We start from the raw sequence: 18337 nt of genomic DNA on the forward strand, positions 1-18337 counted from the left end.
TTTGTTCTCTGCATCTGTGTCTCCATTTCTGCCCTGCAAACCGGTTCATCTGTACCATTTTTCTAGGTTCCACATACATGCGTTAATATACGATACTTGTTTTTCTCTTTTTGACTTACTTCACTCTGTATGACAGTCTCTAGATCCATCCACGTCTCTACAGATGACTCAATTTCACTCCTTTTTATGGCTGAGTAATACTCCATCGTATATATGTACCACATCTTCTTTATCCATTCATCTGTCGATGGGCATTTAGGTTGTTTCCATGTCCTGGCTATTGTAAATAGTGCTGCAATGAACATAGGGGTGCATGTGTCTTTTTGAATTATGGTTTTCTCTGGGTATACGCCCAGTAGTGGGATTGCTGGGTCATATGGTAATTCTATTTTTAGTTTTTTAAGGAACCTCCATACTGTTCTCCATAGTGGCTGTATCAATTTACATTCCCACCAACAGTGTAAGAGGGTTCCCTTTTCTCCACACCGTCTCCAGCATTTGTTGTTTGTAGATTTTCTGATGATCCCCATTCGAACTGGTGTGAGGTGATTCCTCATTGTAGTTTTGATTTGCATTTCTCTAATAATTAGTGATGTTAAGCAGCTTTTCATGTGCTTCTTGGCCATCTGTATGTCTTCTTTGGAGAAATGTCTATCTAGGTCTTCTGCCCATTTTTGGATTGGGTTGTTTGTTTTTTTAATATTGAGCTGCATGAGCCATTTATATATTTTGGAGATTAATCCTTTGTCTGTTGATTCGTTTGCAAATATTTTCTCCCATTCTGAGGGTTGTCTTTTCGTCTTGTTTATGGTTTCCTTTGCTGTGCAAAAGCTTTTAAGTTTCATTAGGTCCCATTTGTTTATTTTTGTTTTTATTTCCATTAATCTAGGAGGTGGATCAAAAAAGATCTTGCTGTGATTTATGTCAAAGAGTGTTCTTCCGAAGATTTCCTCTAAGAATTTTATAGTGTCCGGACTTACATTTAGGTCTCTAATCCATTTTGAGTTTATTCTTGTGTATGGTGTTAGGGATTGTTCTAATTCCATTCTTTTCCATGTAGCTGTCCAGTTCTCCCAGCACCACGTATTGAAGAGACTGTCTTTTCTCCATTGTATATCCTTGCCTTCTTTGTCATAGATTAGTTGACCATAGGTGCGTGGGTTTATATCTGGGCTTTCTATTGCTATTCCATTGATCTATATTTCTGTTTTTGTGCTAGTACCATATTGTCTTGATTACTGTAGCTTTGTAGTTTAGTCTGAAGTCAGGAAGTCTGATTCCTCCAGCTCCCTTTTTCTCCCTCAAGACTGCTTTGGCTATTCGGGGTCTTTTGTGTCTCCATACAAATTTTAAGATTTTTTTGTTCTAATTCTGCAAAAAATGCCATTGGTAATTTGATAGGGATTGCATTGAATCTGTAGATTCCTTTGGGTAGTATAGTCATTTTCACAATATTGATTCTTCCAATCTAAGAATATGGTATATCTCTCCATCTGTTTTTATCATCTTTAATTTCATTCATCAGTGTCTTATAGTTTTCTGCATACAGGTCTTTTGTCTCCCTAGGTAGGTTTATTCCTAGGTATTTTATTCTTTTTGTTGCAATGGTAAATGGGAGTGTTTCCTTAATTTCTCTTTCAGATTTTTCATCATTAGTGTATAGGAATGCAAGAGATTTCTGTGCATTAATTTTGTATCCTGCTACTTAACCAAATTCATTGATTAGCTCTAGTAGTTTTCTCGTGGCATCTTTAGGATTCTCTATGTATAGTATCATGTCATCTGCAAACAGTGACAGTTTTACTTCTTCTTTTCCAATTTGTATTCCTTTTATTTCTTTTTCTTCTTTGATTGCTGTGGCTAGGACTTCCAAACCTATGTTGAATAATAGTGGTGAGAATGGACATCCTTGTCTTGTTCCTGATCTTAGAGGAAATGCTTTCAGTTTTTCACCATTGAGAATGATGTTTGCTGTGGGTTTGTCGTATATGGCCTTTATTATGTTGAGGTAGGTTCCCTCTATGCCCACTTTCTGGAGAGTTTTTATCATAAATGGGTGTTGAATTTTGTCAAAAGCTTTTTCTGCATCTATTGAGATGATCATATGGTTTTTCTTCTTCAATTTGTTAATATGGTGTATCACATTGATTGATTTGCGTATACTGAAGCATCCTTACATCCCTGAGATAAATCCCACTTGATCATGGTGTATGGTCCTTTTAATGTGTTGTTGGATTCTGGTTTTTTTTTTCAGTTTTACATGTATATTCATCAGTGATATTGGTCTGTAATTATCTTTTTTTGGTATCAGGGTGATGGAGGCCTCATAGAATGAGTTTGGGAGTGTTCCTTCCTCTGCACTTTTTTGGAAGAGTTTGAGAAGGATGGGTGTTAGCTCTTCTCTAAATGTTTGATAGAATCCACCTGTGAAGACATGTGGTCCTGGACTTCTGTTTGTTGGAAGATTTTTAATCACAGTTTCAATTTCATTACTTGTGATTAGTCTGTTCATATTTTCTATTTCTTCCTGCTTCAGTCGTGGAAGGTTATACCTTTCTAAGAATTTGTCCATTTCTTCCAGGTTTCCATTTTATTGGCATAGAGGAACTTGTAGTAGTCTCTTAGGATGCTTTGTATTTCTGCGGTGTCTGTTGTAACTTCTCCTTTTTCATTTCTAATTTTATTGATTTGAGTCCTCTCCCTCTTTTTCTTGATGAATCTGGCTAATGGTTTATCAATTTTGTTTATCTTCTCAAAGAACCAGCTTTTAGTTTTATTGATTTTTGCTATTGTTTTCTTTGTTTCTATTTCATTTATTTCTGCTCTGATCTTTATGATTTCTTTCCTTGTACTAACTTTGCGTTTTGTTTGTTCTTCTTTCTCTAGTTCCTTTAGGTGTACAGTTAGGTTCTTTATTTGAGATATTTGTTGTTTCTTGAGGTAGGATTGTATTGCCATAAACTTCCCTCTTAGAACTGCTTTTGCCTCATCCCATAGGTTTTGGATCATCGTGTTTTCATTGTAATTTGTCTCTAGGTATTTTTTAATTTCTGCTTTTATTTCTTCAGTGATCTCTTGGTTATTTAGTAACGTAATGTTTAGCCTCCATGTGTTTGTGTTTTTTACTTTTTTTTCCCTGTAATTGATTTCTAATCTCATAGCGTTGTGGTCAGAAAAGATGCTTGATATGATTTCAGTTTTCTTAAATGTACTGAGGCTTGATTTGTGACCCAGGATGTGATCTATCCTGGAGAATGTTCCGTGCGCACTTGAGAAGAACGTGTAATCTGCTGTTTTTGGATGGAATGTCCTATAAATATCAATTAAATCTATTTGGTGTATTGTATCATTTAAGGCTTTTGTTTCCTTATTAATTTTCTGTTTGGATGATATCCCCTTTGGTGTAAGTGAGGTGTTAAAGTCCCCCACTATTACTGTGTTAGTGTCAATTTCCTCTTTTATAGCTGTTAGCAGTTGCCTTATGTATTGAGGTGCTCCTATGTTGGGTGCATATATATTTATAATTGTTATAGCTTCTTCTTGGATTGATCCCTTGATCATTATGTAGTGTCCTCCTTGTCTCTTGTAACATTCTTTATTTTAACATCTATTTTATCTGACATGCGTATTGCTACTCCAGCTTACTTTTGATGTCCATTTGCATGGAATATCTTTTTCCATCCCCTCACTTTCAGTCTGTATGTGTCCCTAGGTCTGAAGTGGGTCTCTTGTAGACAGCATATATATATATATAGGTCTTGTTTTTGTATCCATTCAGTGAGCCTGTGTCTTTTAGTTGGAGCATTTAATCCATTCACGTTTAAGGTAATTATCGATATGTATGTTCCTATGACCATTTTCTTAATTGTTTTGGGTTTGTTTTTGTAAGTCCTTTTCTTCTCTTGTGTTTCCCACTTAGAGGAGTTCCTTTAGCATTTGCTATAAAGCTGGTTTGTTGGTGGTGGATTCTCTTAGCTTTTGCTTGTCTGTAAACCTTTTGATTTCTCTGTCGTATCTGAATGAGATCCTTGCCGGGTAGAGTAATCTTGGTGGTAGGTTCTTCCCTTTCATCACTTTAGATATATCATGCCACTCCTTTCTGGCTTGTAGAGTTTCTGCTGAGAAATCAGCTGTTAACCTTATGGGAGTTCCCTTGTATGTTATTTGTCGTTTTTCCCTTGCTGCTTTCAATAATTTTTCTTTGTCTTTAGTTTTTACCAATTTGATTACTGTGTGTCTCAGAGTGTTTCTCCTTGGGTTTATCCTGTATGGGACTCGTTGCGCTTCCTGGACTTGGGTGGCTATTTCCTTTCCCATGTTAGGGAAGTTTTCGACTATAATCTCTTCAAATATTTTCTCTGGTCCTTTCTCTCTCTCTTCTCCTTCTGGGACCCCTATAATGCGAATGTTGTTGCGTTTAATGTTGTCCCCGAAGTCTCTTAGGCTGTCTTCATTTCTTTTCATTCTTTTTTCTTTATTCTGTTCCGCAGCAGCGAATTCCATCATTCTGTCTTCCAGGTCACGTATCCATTCTTCTGCCTCAGTTATTCTGCTATTGATTCCTTCTAGTGTAGTTTTCATTTCAGGTATTGTATTGTTCATCTCTGTTTGTTTGTTCTTTAATTCTTCTAGTTCTTTGTTAAACATTTGTTGCATCTTCTCGATTTTTGCCTCCATTCTTTTTCTGAGGTCCTGGATCATCTTCACTCTCATTATTCTGAATTCTTTTTCTGGAAGGTTGCCTATCTTCACTTCATTTAGTTGTTTTTCTGGGGTTTTATCTTGTTCCTTCATCTGGTACATAGCCCTCTGCCTTTTCATCTTGTCTGTCTTTCTGTGAATCTGGTTTTTGTTCCACAGGCTGCAGGACTGTAATTTTTGTTGCTTCTGCTCTGTGATTTTTTTTTAATGAATTTTCTTTTTAAAAAAATTCTTTAATCTGAAACTCTGAATTATGCTAACACCATTTTCCCGAAGTTAAGCTTAATCTTTTTTTATAATCACATTTTTTTTTAAACATTTATTTATTTTTTGAATTAATTTTATTTTTGGCGGTGTTGGGTCTTCGTTTCTGTGAGAGGGCTTTCTCTAGTTGTGGCAAGCGGGGGCCACTTTTCATCACGGTGCGCAGGCCTCTCACTATCGCGGCCTCTCTTGTTGCGGAGCACAGGCTCCAGACGCGCAGGCTCAGTAGTTGTGGCTCACGGGCCTAGTCGCTCCGCGGCATGTGGGATCTTCCCAGACCAGGGCTCGAACCCGTGTCCCCTGCATCAGCAGGCAGATTCTCAACCACTGCTCCACCAGGGAAGCCCCTATAATCACATTTTTTGAAGTAATTTACCTATAATAAAATTTATCAATTTTGAGTATCAGTTTATAAGTATGAATATTGTGTAAAAACCACCACAATCAAGGTATTGAACATTTTTATCACCTTGAAAAATCACCTTATGCCTCTGGGTAGTCAGTACCCTCTTCCAATTGTGTAAAAATGTCTCTCCACTGTCTTATGGCTTTCACTGTTTCTGATGAGAAATCTGTGAACATTCATGTCTTCATTCCTCTGTCTCTGAGTACTTTTAAGATTTTCCCTTCATCAGTGGTCTTCAGCAATTTGATTATAATGTGCTTTGGTTGCTTTTATATATATTTACTCTGCTTAGGATTTTTTTGTTGTTTATTGGCTTAAGTTTTTTTAAATTAATGTATAGTTGATTTACCATGTTGTGTTAGTTGCAGGTGTACAGCAAAGTGATTCAGTTATGTGTGAGTGTGTGTATTCTTTTCAGATTTTTTTCTATTATGGGTTACTACAAGTTATTGAATATAGTTCCCTTTCTTATACAGTAAGTCCTTTATGCTTATCTACTTTATACATAGTAGTGTGTGTCTATTAATTCCAAACTCCTAATTTATCCCTTCCTCTGTCTTTCTTCTTGGGAACTATAAGTTTGTCTTCTATGTCTGTGAGTCTATTTCTGTGTTGTAAATAAGTTCATTTGTATTTTTTTTTATTCCACATATAAGTGATATCATATGATATTTGTCTTTCTCTGTCTGACTTACTTCACTTAATATGATAATCTCTAGGCCCATCCATGTTTAGGATTTACTGAACCTCTCAGATACAGTGGATTTATAGTTTCCATAAAATTTTGAAAATTGTTGGCTAGTAATTTTCAAATATTTTGTTCTATCTTATCCTACTAGGACTCTAACTTCATCAGTATTAGACCACGTGATATATCCCAGATGTCGCTATTGCTCTGTTCTTATATTTATTATACTTTTTTTCTGCCTGTATTTCAGTCTTACTAGTTATTGCTATGTCTTCAAATTCTCTGATATTTTCTTCCTGTATAGCTACTCTGCTGTTAATCCCATCTAGACTGTTTTTCAGTTCAGATCAGATATTATGATTTTCATTTTGAGACGTTTCCTTTATTTTTTAACATTTACAATTTCTCTCCTAATCATGGTCATATTTTCCTAAATCAACTTGAACATGTGGATAATATTTATAATAGCTGTTTTAACATCCTTATCTGTTAATTTCATCATCTCTATCATTTTGAGGTCTATTTTTATTGATTTTTTTTATGATTCTGGGTCATATTTTCTTACTTCTTGCATGCCCAGTCAATTTTGGTTGTAGTCTGGACATTTAAAATTTTATACTTGTTGATTTCTTAATTTTGTTTTTTTTTTCCTTTAAATAACATATATTTTGCTTCTCACATGCAGCAGCTACATTACTTGGAATTAGTGAGATACCTTCAAAACTTCCTTTTAAGTTCTGTTAGGGAAGTCTCAAAGAAATCTTCAGACTAGTGCTAATTTAGCCCCACTACTATGGCACCAACTTTCTGAGTATTCTGCCCAATGTCTCTTACATGTATCCTTTCAACTTTGACTGATGAGAATTATTCCCATCCTCATGTGACTTCCTGTAATTTTTCTGCCTTTTGCTTCCCACTTGTTCTTTCCCTTGGCTCTAAGTGGTTTTTCTCTCACACATCCTCAGACTCATTTACCAGGTCTAGGTGAATTAAATCCCAGTATACTGAAAAACTTTGCATATATCCACTTTGGAATTTTCTAGTACTGGTGATGTTTATGGCCTGAACTCTTATCTCTTTTTATGTCCAGCAGCATGCATTTGTTAGATGGTTTAATATGATTTATTGTACATTTGACATTTGTATCATATCAGGTCATAGATACATCAAGGCAGAACAAGCCAAAATGGACAGAGCTTGTAGCCTAATTTAGCAAGGTGTGTTTGGCAACATGCTAAGTGTAGGGAAAGGCAACCATTTACTAAAATTCAGGTAGGAAAATCTATTTCAGGATCTTAAGTTTGGATCAAGTCAGCAAGTCTTATCAATTTGACCAGGTAGTAAAAATAATTTATGAATAAAATATAGACAGGGAGAAATGAATGACTGAAAAAAAGGTTGTTGTGACATCCAGTCCTAGGGCAGAAGCAGTTGACTCTTTCCCCTGATTTGGTTTCCCTGTGATGTGTGGCCATAGCCAGGAAGATCCTTGTTTTTCTGAGTACTTGAGAGGAATATAAGATATCTTACAGAAGAACCAATGATCTGATTATGTTTAAAATTCCTTTACCTGACTTAATCCACCTGTAGAAAAAGATATGTCTAGGGAGTAGTCGCTGTTCCCTCCCTTGTCTAAGGTCACTGCAAACCTGTGACATTCTCTTTCTAGATGTATTGGTTTCTTGAATTTGTTAATTGACGTTTAGTTAAGAAAACAGCAGCATTTTTACACCAAGTCAAACACCTGTGTGATTTGCTACTCATTGATAAGTTGAGTATCACAGAAGAGTTATTATCTTTTTGCCAGAAAATCTATTTTTCTTTCTTTTTTCTTTAAAGCTCAGTTTCCACATAAATTTCTAATGTTACAGTGTTTTTTAGGGAAACCTGGTATGTTTCCACATGTTTTAGAACAGAACCTGTCAACTTCTAGTTTAGAAACATCTGTTTCTAAGAGCAATTTAAGCTGTATAGCATGGAGGAAAGAGTATAACCCAGTGCAGTGGTTCTTAAAGGTGTATCCCCCAGACCAGCAGCTTCATCATCACTTGGAAGCCTGTTAGAAATGCAAAATCTTGGACACTGTCCGGATCCACTGAATCAGAAGCTAGCAGATGATTCCCAGTAATCTGTGTTTTATCAAGCCCTTTGTGTGATTCAGTGTGCACTAAAGTTTGGAAATCATTGTGTTTTTAAACAAGGACATCTTCCTCCTGCCCCGTGTTTTGTGATCCTGGGCAAGTAACTTACCTTTTCTATGGCTCTGAATCTTCATTAGTGAAATGAGGATAAAAATGGTACCTATCTTATGGTATAGCCATTAGATTTGAATGGGATAATACACATATCTTGTTGATAACAATTCCTAGAACACGGTAAGCACACAAAAATCTATTATTTTCTATTACTAGGCCTACCAGTTCGTATTCAGTCACCAAGTATTTAGTGTATGCCTGCTATATGCAACCAGTGTCCTAACATGTTAGACATTATAAGGGAAATTCAATGTAACCCATGATTTCAAGTCATTTTTATAATCTTGTTAGGGATATAAAATGTATTCAAAAATGATAACCATGAAAACTAATGGTAACAAACACTGAAACAGCATTGACTTTGTGCCCAACACCGTTCTCATCATTCTCATTTAATCCTCACAATATGCCTGATGAAATAGCAACCTAGTGTCCCCATTTTATACTTAAGAACACTGAGTTCCCAAAAGGCTAAGTAGCCTGCCCAGTTTCACACAGCTGGCAAGTCAAAGACCCAGGATTCAAATCCATGCAGTCTAGCTCCAGAATCTGTGCTCTTAACTCTTAGATTTTAGTTCCTAATAAAATGTAAGTGTCAGATGATTATTGTAGGCAAGAGGTATGCTTTAGAAATTTGGAAATATTATCTTAATTTAGTGTGACCAGGGAAAACTGCCTGCTCTGAAGAGGCAAACTTTGAGTTAAACCTGAAAAGTTTGGTAAGACTGAAAATCAGGGACTTCCCTGGTGGTCCAGTGGTTCAGACTCTGCTCTCTCAATGCAGGGGGCACGGGTTCAATCCCTTGTCGGGAAACTAAATCCTACATGCTGCACGACGTGGCCAAAAAATAAATTAATTAAATTAAATTTAAAAAAAAAAGGAAAACCAAATTAAAAGAAAAGAAAGCACTTCTGATGGAGGAAATATCCAAAAAAGGAGGGAATGTGAAAGGTGAAGTTAGGCTCTGTTAGAAGGCCAGTCTATTCAGGTAAAGTGGGTATAGTGGTAATACCATTGGAAAGAAGTAAGAAATCAAGTACTTATGCTTACAGTGTGTCAGAGAGTGGGCTAAGTACCTATATATATTCCTTCATTTCACAGCAGCTAAGTTAGGTTCTGTAATTATCATTCTCATTTTACAGAGTATTTACTGAAGCTTAGATACCCTGTGACTTACCCAGTTATGAAGTAAGTGTCAGGGGTGGAATTTGAGTTCTGAAGCCTAGAATTTAAACATTGTACTTTGCGGCTTTATGTGTTGTATTACTGCCAGATTGTAAAGGGTTTCATATGCGAGGATAAAATGTCTCCTTTATCCTGTGGTCATGGAAAGGGACTGTAACATAGTGGATATATACACGGGCCTTGTGAGTAAACTGCTCAGGTGCATATCTAGTTCCACCACTTCCTGGTTGTTTGCCTTGCTCAAGTTACTTAATCTTGCTATGTCTCTTCCTTCATGTGTAAAATGGGTATAATAATAGTACCTATCTCATAGGATCTATTCATTAGGGTAGTATAGGTTATACCACACAACAACAAACTCAGAAATCTATGTGGTTTAATACATTAGGAGGTTTTTGTTTGTTTGTTTACATTATGTCTGATGTGAGTTTGGCCTGTCTAATCTAAGCAGACTCAGAAACTCAGGCTGCTTCCATTTTGTGACTCTGTGTCACATAACTTCAACATAACCTCACTTTTTTAGGTTGTAGATTGTGGTGAGGAAAATGACCACCAGGAAAACAACTGACATTTAACCACTCTGCCCTCAAAAGTGGCAGTGATCACTCCTCTCATACTGTATTAACTGTAACTAGTCACATGGCCAAACTAACTGCAAAAAAAACCCTGGGAAAAATAGAGAAGAACACAAGTATCAGAGCATACCAACAGTCTCTATGAGGAATAAATATGATACCACATGACAGCACTTTATAGTAGTGCCTGTCAGAAAACATACTTGATAATGCTAGCCATTATTTTTAAGGAGCTATAGAGAAATTTTGAATAGTTTGTATGAAAATGAAAATAGTATTTGGGGAAGGCTTGTTTTTAGTAGAAAAGTGACAAGAGATTAGGGGAAAGTAGCCAAATTAAATGAAAATCCAAGCATTAAAAAAATGGCTAAAATTAAGTAGTAGAAGTGACCCCAGACAATTGTACAGATCCTTATAGTTTAGAGTCCTTGTATGCCTTGTATTTAGTAGACACCCAAAATTATTTGTTGGAGGAATACATTACTGAATTTAATTACATTATAATGTGTAAAAGCTTGAAAAAATGCATGTTTCAGCCCCTCTAATTTTTCTACTGAATTTATTCAATTTTATTTTAGTGATTGAAAATGTTATTTTCTATAACTTGAAAATTTATCTTATTGTTGATTTGCAGTAATTCTCCAATATCTGGAGTTCTAAAATGGAGTCTCAGACTCCTAGGGACCATAGTATTTATCAGATTCTCCAGTTTCCTGAGAAGCTGATCTTAGGACAAGTTTATTATAGGAAATGTCAACTATTAGTAATGTCAAATCATAAGGTGATCAGAAATTAAAACTATTTAAAGATTTTGTGTGCATATGTGAAAAGGCCACCTAGATATGTTTCTAGACCTCTTACCCCAGCTTGGTGAAGGACTCCCTTTTCTGGAATAGAAGCAGTCAAGGTCCCCATCCAGATGCACTAGCTCACATTCTAGGGCTGTGCTTCTCTTACATTGAGATTTTAAAGCACTAATCCCCCAAGTTTTGGGTCCTCATTTCTAGGAACCCAGATCTTAGAGTGAAATTTCCCATACAAAAAGAAGAGTGGTAATCATTGTCTGAAAGACTGCTTAGCAGGTGATATTATTTATAATGAAAATGTCTGATGGGTTGTTTCTATGAGAGATATTTTCCCAAGTAATTCTATAGAACAAGTTATATAGTTGGCTACAGTGACAAATAAAATAGCAGCTGTGCCCATTATTCAGAGCAAGTTCTTTGGGGGGCAATGGTTTTTTCTGTTAGGTGTTGGCAAATAGGACATGAATTCTCTGCTGATCTGGTATCAGTTACCATCTGAACAGCTGCATGTTGCAAGTTGCAACAACTAGAAACAAACCTATGTCCTGAGTAACCTTTTAATTTATTTATTTTTCATTATTTTGTTTGTAGAAAGCATAAGCACTATTTTATTGAATAAAATGTGCTTCTTGTAAAATCTATTGATATAACACTGTAATACGTATATAAAGATAAACATTCACATTTTATTATACTTACTAAGTATATATACTTTATAGTTTTAAAGAAAATATTTAATTAGAAATAATCAATACTGAAAGAGAATAGGTAGTATTTATATATACAATTATTTAGCTATTACAATTTCTATGTTTAAGTTAACTTTTATGGACTAGACTAATAGCAACTTGAAAATGTTACCTATCAAATTTCACTTAGATCAGTTGCTCTAATACAGCTTTCATAATTTTAAGAAGAAATTCATTTATCTAAAGAGGTTAAATCTAGTAATCTATAAAATATGGATTTGTAATGAAAGGATCAACTCAACTTTAAACCAGTATGTTCCAATGAACTTTACATAACCCCTGATACCACGAAGGGATTAGTTATAGATTTTCCCAATTGGCTTCTTACTTCATTCTAGCCAGTGATAACATGAACAAAACTGATGTACTAAAAGAAATCTCTTTTTAAAACTTAATCCACAGACTCAGTTTGGAATTTCCTTTGGGAATGTGCTTCATTCATTAATGATTAATAGAGCTTCTTAAGTGACAGAATATTCACCAGGAAGTTTTCACTAAATGAAATATTGATTCAGCCCTTGACTAGGAGGAGCCCAGCTGGAAAAACTAAGGCTGAGATCTCACAGTGTCCTTATACTTCATTTTGAACATGAATCAACTTGTTACAGCACTTTCAAATATATTTATCATAGGCTCTTTATAAGGCTGCATTTGAATTTAAGGCCAATTCATGCACTACTAACTTATACAAATCTGACTATTGTTCCTTAAAAAAAAGACTTAAGAAAAAAATGTTTAAATAAAACACGAACTCCAATCTGAATATTTATTATGTGATTCACAAATTTGAAGACACTGTCGTATTCTTGAAGATCCAAGCAAACTAAATTTTTACATCCAAAGAAGTTCAAAATATTGTGACTAAAATAAACTGGGAACTTTTAATGTAAAGGTGATGAGTGTAATATCAAAATATTCCAAATGTAAAAATTCAAGCACTGTTGACCCACATTCTCTAGAATTATTGTGTGTAGCTAAAATATTATACTTGATGATATCTATATCAATAACCATGTCCAAAATATAGCATTTGATGATAAAACTATCATTTTGCTGATCCGTGTCAATTAACATCTCAACAGCTTCCACATGATGCCAGTTGCAACACCTAGAAAGAACTCTAATGTCCTGTATTACCTTTGAAATTATTTTTCATTACTTTGGTTGTCTGGAGCATAAGCATTTTTTTATTAGGTAAAATGTTTGTGGTAAAATACTGATCTGTTCCTTAATCTGATAAAGCAAATTCTTATATTTTTGCCTCTTGGATTATATTAGATTATTTGGTTAAAATGGCTCTTTATTCCAACCATCAATTATTTCTGAGTAGAAAGCTGATTTCTTTATTTATTTGGTATGTACTCTCTAATTTTAGAGTTACAGGGATAGTTTTCTTTAAAAAGTTCACAGCATTTATATAAAACCAATGGCAATGTTAATCAGTGGCATATCATTGGAATGTAACTGCCCAGGACCCACAGTATCCCTTATTTTAGCAAATTCTTTCTGATATCATTGATATATAGACTATGGTATAAGTTTCCATGCAAAGCCTTTTTTTTTAATTTAGGACAATTTGCAAATGATTTGTAATTTCAGAGTTCTTTAAGAGTTATTTTTGTTTCTTTTTTTTTTTACTTTAAACCCTATCATCTCTGATTTTAGCATAACGTGCTGAGGTCTATTTTCTTCCCAGTGTAGTAGTTTTACTCTTTAAGGTGCACAAGAAAGACTATGTTTTAAAAATACAGATTCCCCTGAACCTGCCAGTAGAGGTCTATGTGTAGCTGAAGACTCTGCATTTTAAAAAGCACCCCAAGTACCACTGATACAGTAGTTCAAGGACAATCTTTTCAGAAACACTACCCTTCAGGGCTGGAGGCACACATAGGGATCTAGCTTGAATTCTCATCTCAATGAATTTCAAGAGTGACTAACACAAAGGATAGATGTGTTGGACCCTGAGGTTCTTATGTTAGCAACATGAGCATTGCCTTCCTTTTGCTGACACCTCCTCATTTAGCCAAACTGAGACCTGAAAGATGACCACTCAAGAGTGTCTCATAGGTGTTACTGCATCTGCAGTACCACTGTGGGTCCACCATCCTGGTAAAAAGTTTTGTACACACAAAAGCTTGCTGAAATGGTTATACACTAGAAGAAAAGAAAATCAGCATTACCTAACTGCTAAGAAATCAAACTTATAATAAGGTAATATGCTTTATTAATTTTCCTTATAAGACATACCTTTTTCAAAGATTAGAGCCTGTCACTGGCACACGTCATTCTTTCGGCTAGTCAGGTCCACTCTGGAGACCAAGGTACCAGGTAGAAATTCGCTTGGTACACAAAGAATTAGAACTGTTGGCTATTCTCAAGAACTATTTCCATCAAGTTATTAAAGTCTTTTATTTGATCTTCTATAATTTAGGAAATTTACTTTGAAGAAACAGGACCAGTAATAGAATTAGAGCATCTTTTTTAAGCTGGATGAACACCAATGCAGTCTTAACTTTCAATACCCTTTATTATCGCATCTCAAAAATCATTATTTCATACCTGGCATTTTATAATTATAACTAAATAAGTTATTTTGACATTACTTTGACATTACAGTCATATCTTGAAGAAACCTTGACACTGGGTATTTTGATAAAGATTTAGAATACAGTGTAGCTTCCTTAGTACTGTAATAAATTATTTGGTAGGGTGGAATATTTCCTTGCTTTGATGAGAGCCTCAGTTAAAGATTTCATGTTATATTTAATATTGTACCTCTGAGGTGAACACCTCTGATTACCTCATCACCTGTGATGAATAGATATTATCTTAATGTAACATCCTGCTTTCAAACCATATCTTAAAACGAATCTAAGCAGAAACACAATATATGCCATTTATTTAACGCTTTGTGGTAAACATGGTAGGTAGTTTTTGATTTGGCAAGCATTTCTAGCTTCAAACCTCCTAAAAAGTTCAAAATATGTGGGCTCAAATTTTCTTAATAGCTTTAACTCTTTATTAGCAAACCATTAAGCTTTTGTCTGCTTCTTAACATTGTAAAACATCTGATAATTACTCTGAAGAACCAAATCTAATCCTTTCTCTCTTTCCTTATTAAATATCTGTAAGAAAAAAAAAAGCATCATTTCTGGAGTGGTGGAAGGATGTAGAGAGCTAGTCAACTGTGTCCTCAGTAAATGAAAAACTGTGGTATTCCTCTATTTTGTTTCATCGAAAGAGATATATTTGTACCTCTCTGATGATTATTTTATTTAATACCAAGGCTACCAAGATCATAACTCTACACAGGGATGCATTATGATCTTGGTTGGCCCTATGCATTTTTGCCTTAATGGACCACTTCCTCCATTAAAAAAATAATTAAAATTATATTTTACAACTGTGTTTGCATAAATAGATATACCAATCCTGACTTTACAGTCTAGGTAAAAGGAATAACTGTTGTTAGGGCTTTGCCTTCTTAACTCTTAGTATTTTAGTAATCTTACCCTCCCATCCTTCATTTAGTGTTTAGGAACTGTTTGTTTTTTAATTAATGAATTCTGTTTTTTAGAGCAATTTTAGGTTAACAGCAAAATTGGGCAGAAAGTACAGAGAATTCCCACATACCCCCGGTCCCCACACATGTACAGCCCCCCTCACTGTAAATACCCACACCAAAGCAGTACACTTTTAACAATCAGTGAACCTACATTGACACATCAGTATCACCCAAATTCCATAGTTTTATATAGGAGTTCACGCTTGGTGTTCTACATTCTATGGGTTTTGAAAAATGTGCAATGACATGCATCCACCGTGTGGTATTATATGGAATCGTTTTACTGCCCTAAAAATCCTCTGTGCTTTTCCTTTTTATCCCTCCCTCTACTTTAACCCCTAGCAACCATTAATCTTTTTGTCTCCATAGTTTTGCTTTTTTTCCAGAATGTAACACAGTTGGAATCATACAACATACAGCCTTTTCAGATTGGCTTTTTCCAATTAGTAATATGCATTTAAGTTTCCTCTATGTTTGTTCATGTCTGGATAGCTCATTTCTTTTTAATGCTAAATAATATTGCATTGTATGGATGTATCACAGTTTATTTATCAATTACCTACTGAAGGACATCTTGGTTGCTTTCAAGTTCTGGCTGATACAAATAAAACGGCTATAAATATGTGTGGGTAGGTTTTTGTGTGGACATACATTTTCAGTTCATTTGGGTAAATACCAAGGAACCTGATGCTAGATCAAATGATAAAAATATGTTTAGTTTTGCAAGAAACCACCAAACTATCTTCCACAGTGTCTCTACCATTTTTCATTACCACCAACACTTAATGAGTATTCCTATTTCTCCACATCGTTATCAGTGTTTTGGATTGTGGACATTTTAATAGGTATGTAGTAGTATCTCGTTATAATTTGCAATTCATTAATTAATGCTTATTTGTCATATTTATATCTCTTTTGGTGAGATGTCTTTTAAGGAGTTTGGCTCATTTTTTAACCAAGACATTCATTTTCTTATCATTGAGTTTTAAGCGTTCTTTGCATATTTTGGATAACAGTCATTTATCAGATATGTCTTTTGCAAACACTTTCTCCCAGTGTATGACTTTTCATCTCATTTACTTGACAATGTCCCTAGGAGCAGGAATTTTTAATTTTAATGAACTTCAACTCATTAATAATTTAGATGTGTATTTTGTATTGTATATAAAAAGTCATCACCATACCCAAGGTCATCTAGATTTTCTTCTATTTTTTCTTCTAGGAGTTTTGGGGTTTCGCATTTTGCTTTTAGATCTGTGATCCTTTTTGAGTTAATTTTTGTGAAAGATGAGAGGTCTGTGTCTGTATGTCTAGATTCCTTTTTTTTTTTTTACATGGCGATGTTCAGTTGTTCTAGCACCAGTAGTTGAAAAGACTTATCTTTTTTCCATTGTATTACTTTTGCTCATTTGTCAAAGATCAGTTTACTGTATTATGTGGGTCTATTTCTGGGTTCTCTCTTCTGTTCCGTTGATCTATTTGACTATTCTTTTGCCATTACCACATTATCCTGATTACTGTAGCTTCATAGATAATCTTGAAGTCAACTAGTGTCAGTCTTCCAACTTTTTTCTTCTCTTTCAAAATTAAGTTGGCTATATGCTTGTTTTGCCTCTTCATATAAACTTTAGAATCAATTCTTGATATCCACAAAATATCTTACTGGTATTTTAGTTGGAATTGTGTTATATCTATAGATCAATTAGGGGAAAATGGACTTCTTGACAGTATTGAATCTTCTTATCCACAAAGATTTTTTTCATGTGACATCTTTCCATTTATTTAGTCTTTGGTATCTTTTGTCACTGATTTGTAGTTTTCCGCATAGGAATTGTTAGTTTTTTAGTAAGAAGTTTTACTCATTCAAGAAGTTTATTTTGCCCCTGTGATCATCAATAGCCTTGTGAAAAGAAGCCCACACACTCTTCTTGTGAAAGGCTTGGGAAGTACTTTGAGGTGGCTGGGCTTGGTGGACCACTCTTGCTTTCTGATCTGGTTTTTCATATCATTGGCCTTTTAAATTGATAAAGACTTTTGCTCATATCTGGGAGATTCTTATTATAATCCTTACTAAGATTCAAGGAGAAATATCATAAATTTAAATATTCCAGATCATGTAATATGGGGTAATCACCACCCCTTTTGTTTTGGTTTAACCCTCGACTCACTGTATTTCACTGAGAAACAATCAGAATTCACACTTTTTCTGAAATAAACAGCAACTTTCGATTGAATTATTTTAATTATCTTATTTTTAAAAGAGTGTGTCTGGGCTTCCCTGGTGGCGCAATGGTTAAGAATCTGCCTGCCAATGCAGGGGACACAGCTTCAAGCCCTGGTCAAGGAAGATCCCACATGCTGTGGAGCAACTAAGCCCATGAGCCACAACTATTGAGTCTGTGCTCTAGAGCCCATGAGCCACAACTACTGAAGCCCACACACCTAGACCCCGTGCTTCACAACAAGAGAAGCCACACAATGAGAAGCCCACACACCGCAATAAAGAGTAACCACTGCTCGCCACAACTAGAGAAAGCCCGCGTGCAGCAAAAAAGACCCAACTCAGTTAAAAATTTTAAAAAAGTAAAATAGGGCTTCCCTGGTGGCGCAGTGGTTGAGAGTCTGCCTCCTAGTGCAGGGGACACGGGTTCGAGCCCTGGTCTGGGAGGATCCCACATGCCGCGGAGCGGCTGAGCCCGTGAGCCACAGCTACTGAGCCTGCGCATCTGGAGCCTGTGCCCCGCAACGGGAAGGGGCCGCGATGGTGAGGGGCCCGCGCACCGCGATGAAGAGCGGTCCCTGCACCGCGATGAAGAGTGGCCCCTGCTTGCCGCAACTGGAGAGAGCCCTCGCGTGAACTGAGGACCCAACACAGCCAAAAATAAATAAATAAATAAATAAAGTAGCTATAAAATTAAAAAAAAAAAAAAGATGGTGGTATTATATCACATTTAAAAAAAGTAAAATAAAAGAGTGTGTCTGATACTATTCTTCTCATAATGCAGTCTTTTATCTATTCCCAGCCCAAGTTTCCAACTGCTTGAATTTACCATTTGTTTTTTACAAGAAAATGGTTAGAAAAAACCACATTCACAGAAAGATAGACAAGATGAAAAGGCAGAGGGCTATGTACCAGATGAAG

General features: G+C 35.4%; 1 protein-coding gene across 1 annotated transcript in view; it reads left to right on the forward strand.

Annotated features, from left to right (window-relative positions):
* LRRIQ1 (leucine rich repeats and IQ motif containing 1) overlaps positions 1-18337 on the forward strand; it is a 191651-nt gene that overhangs the window by 65467 nt on the left and 107847 nt on the right.

The sequence above is a fragment of the Balaenoptera musculus genome, chromosome 10 (genome assembly GCF_009873245.2).
Source record: "Balaenoptera musculus isolate JJ_BM4_2016_0621 chromosome 10, mBalMus1.pri.v3, whole genome shotgun sequence".
Lineage (NCBI taxonomy): Eukaryota > Metazoa > Chordata > Mammalia > Artiodactyla > Balaenopteridae > Balaenoptera > Balaenoptera musculus.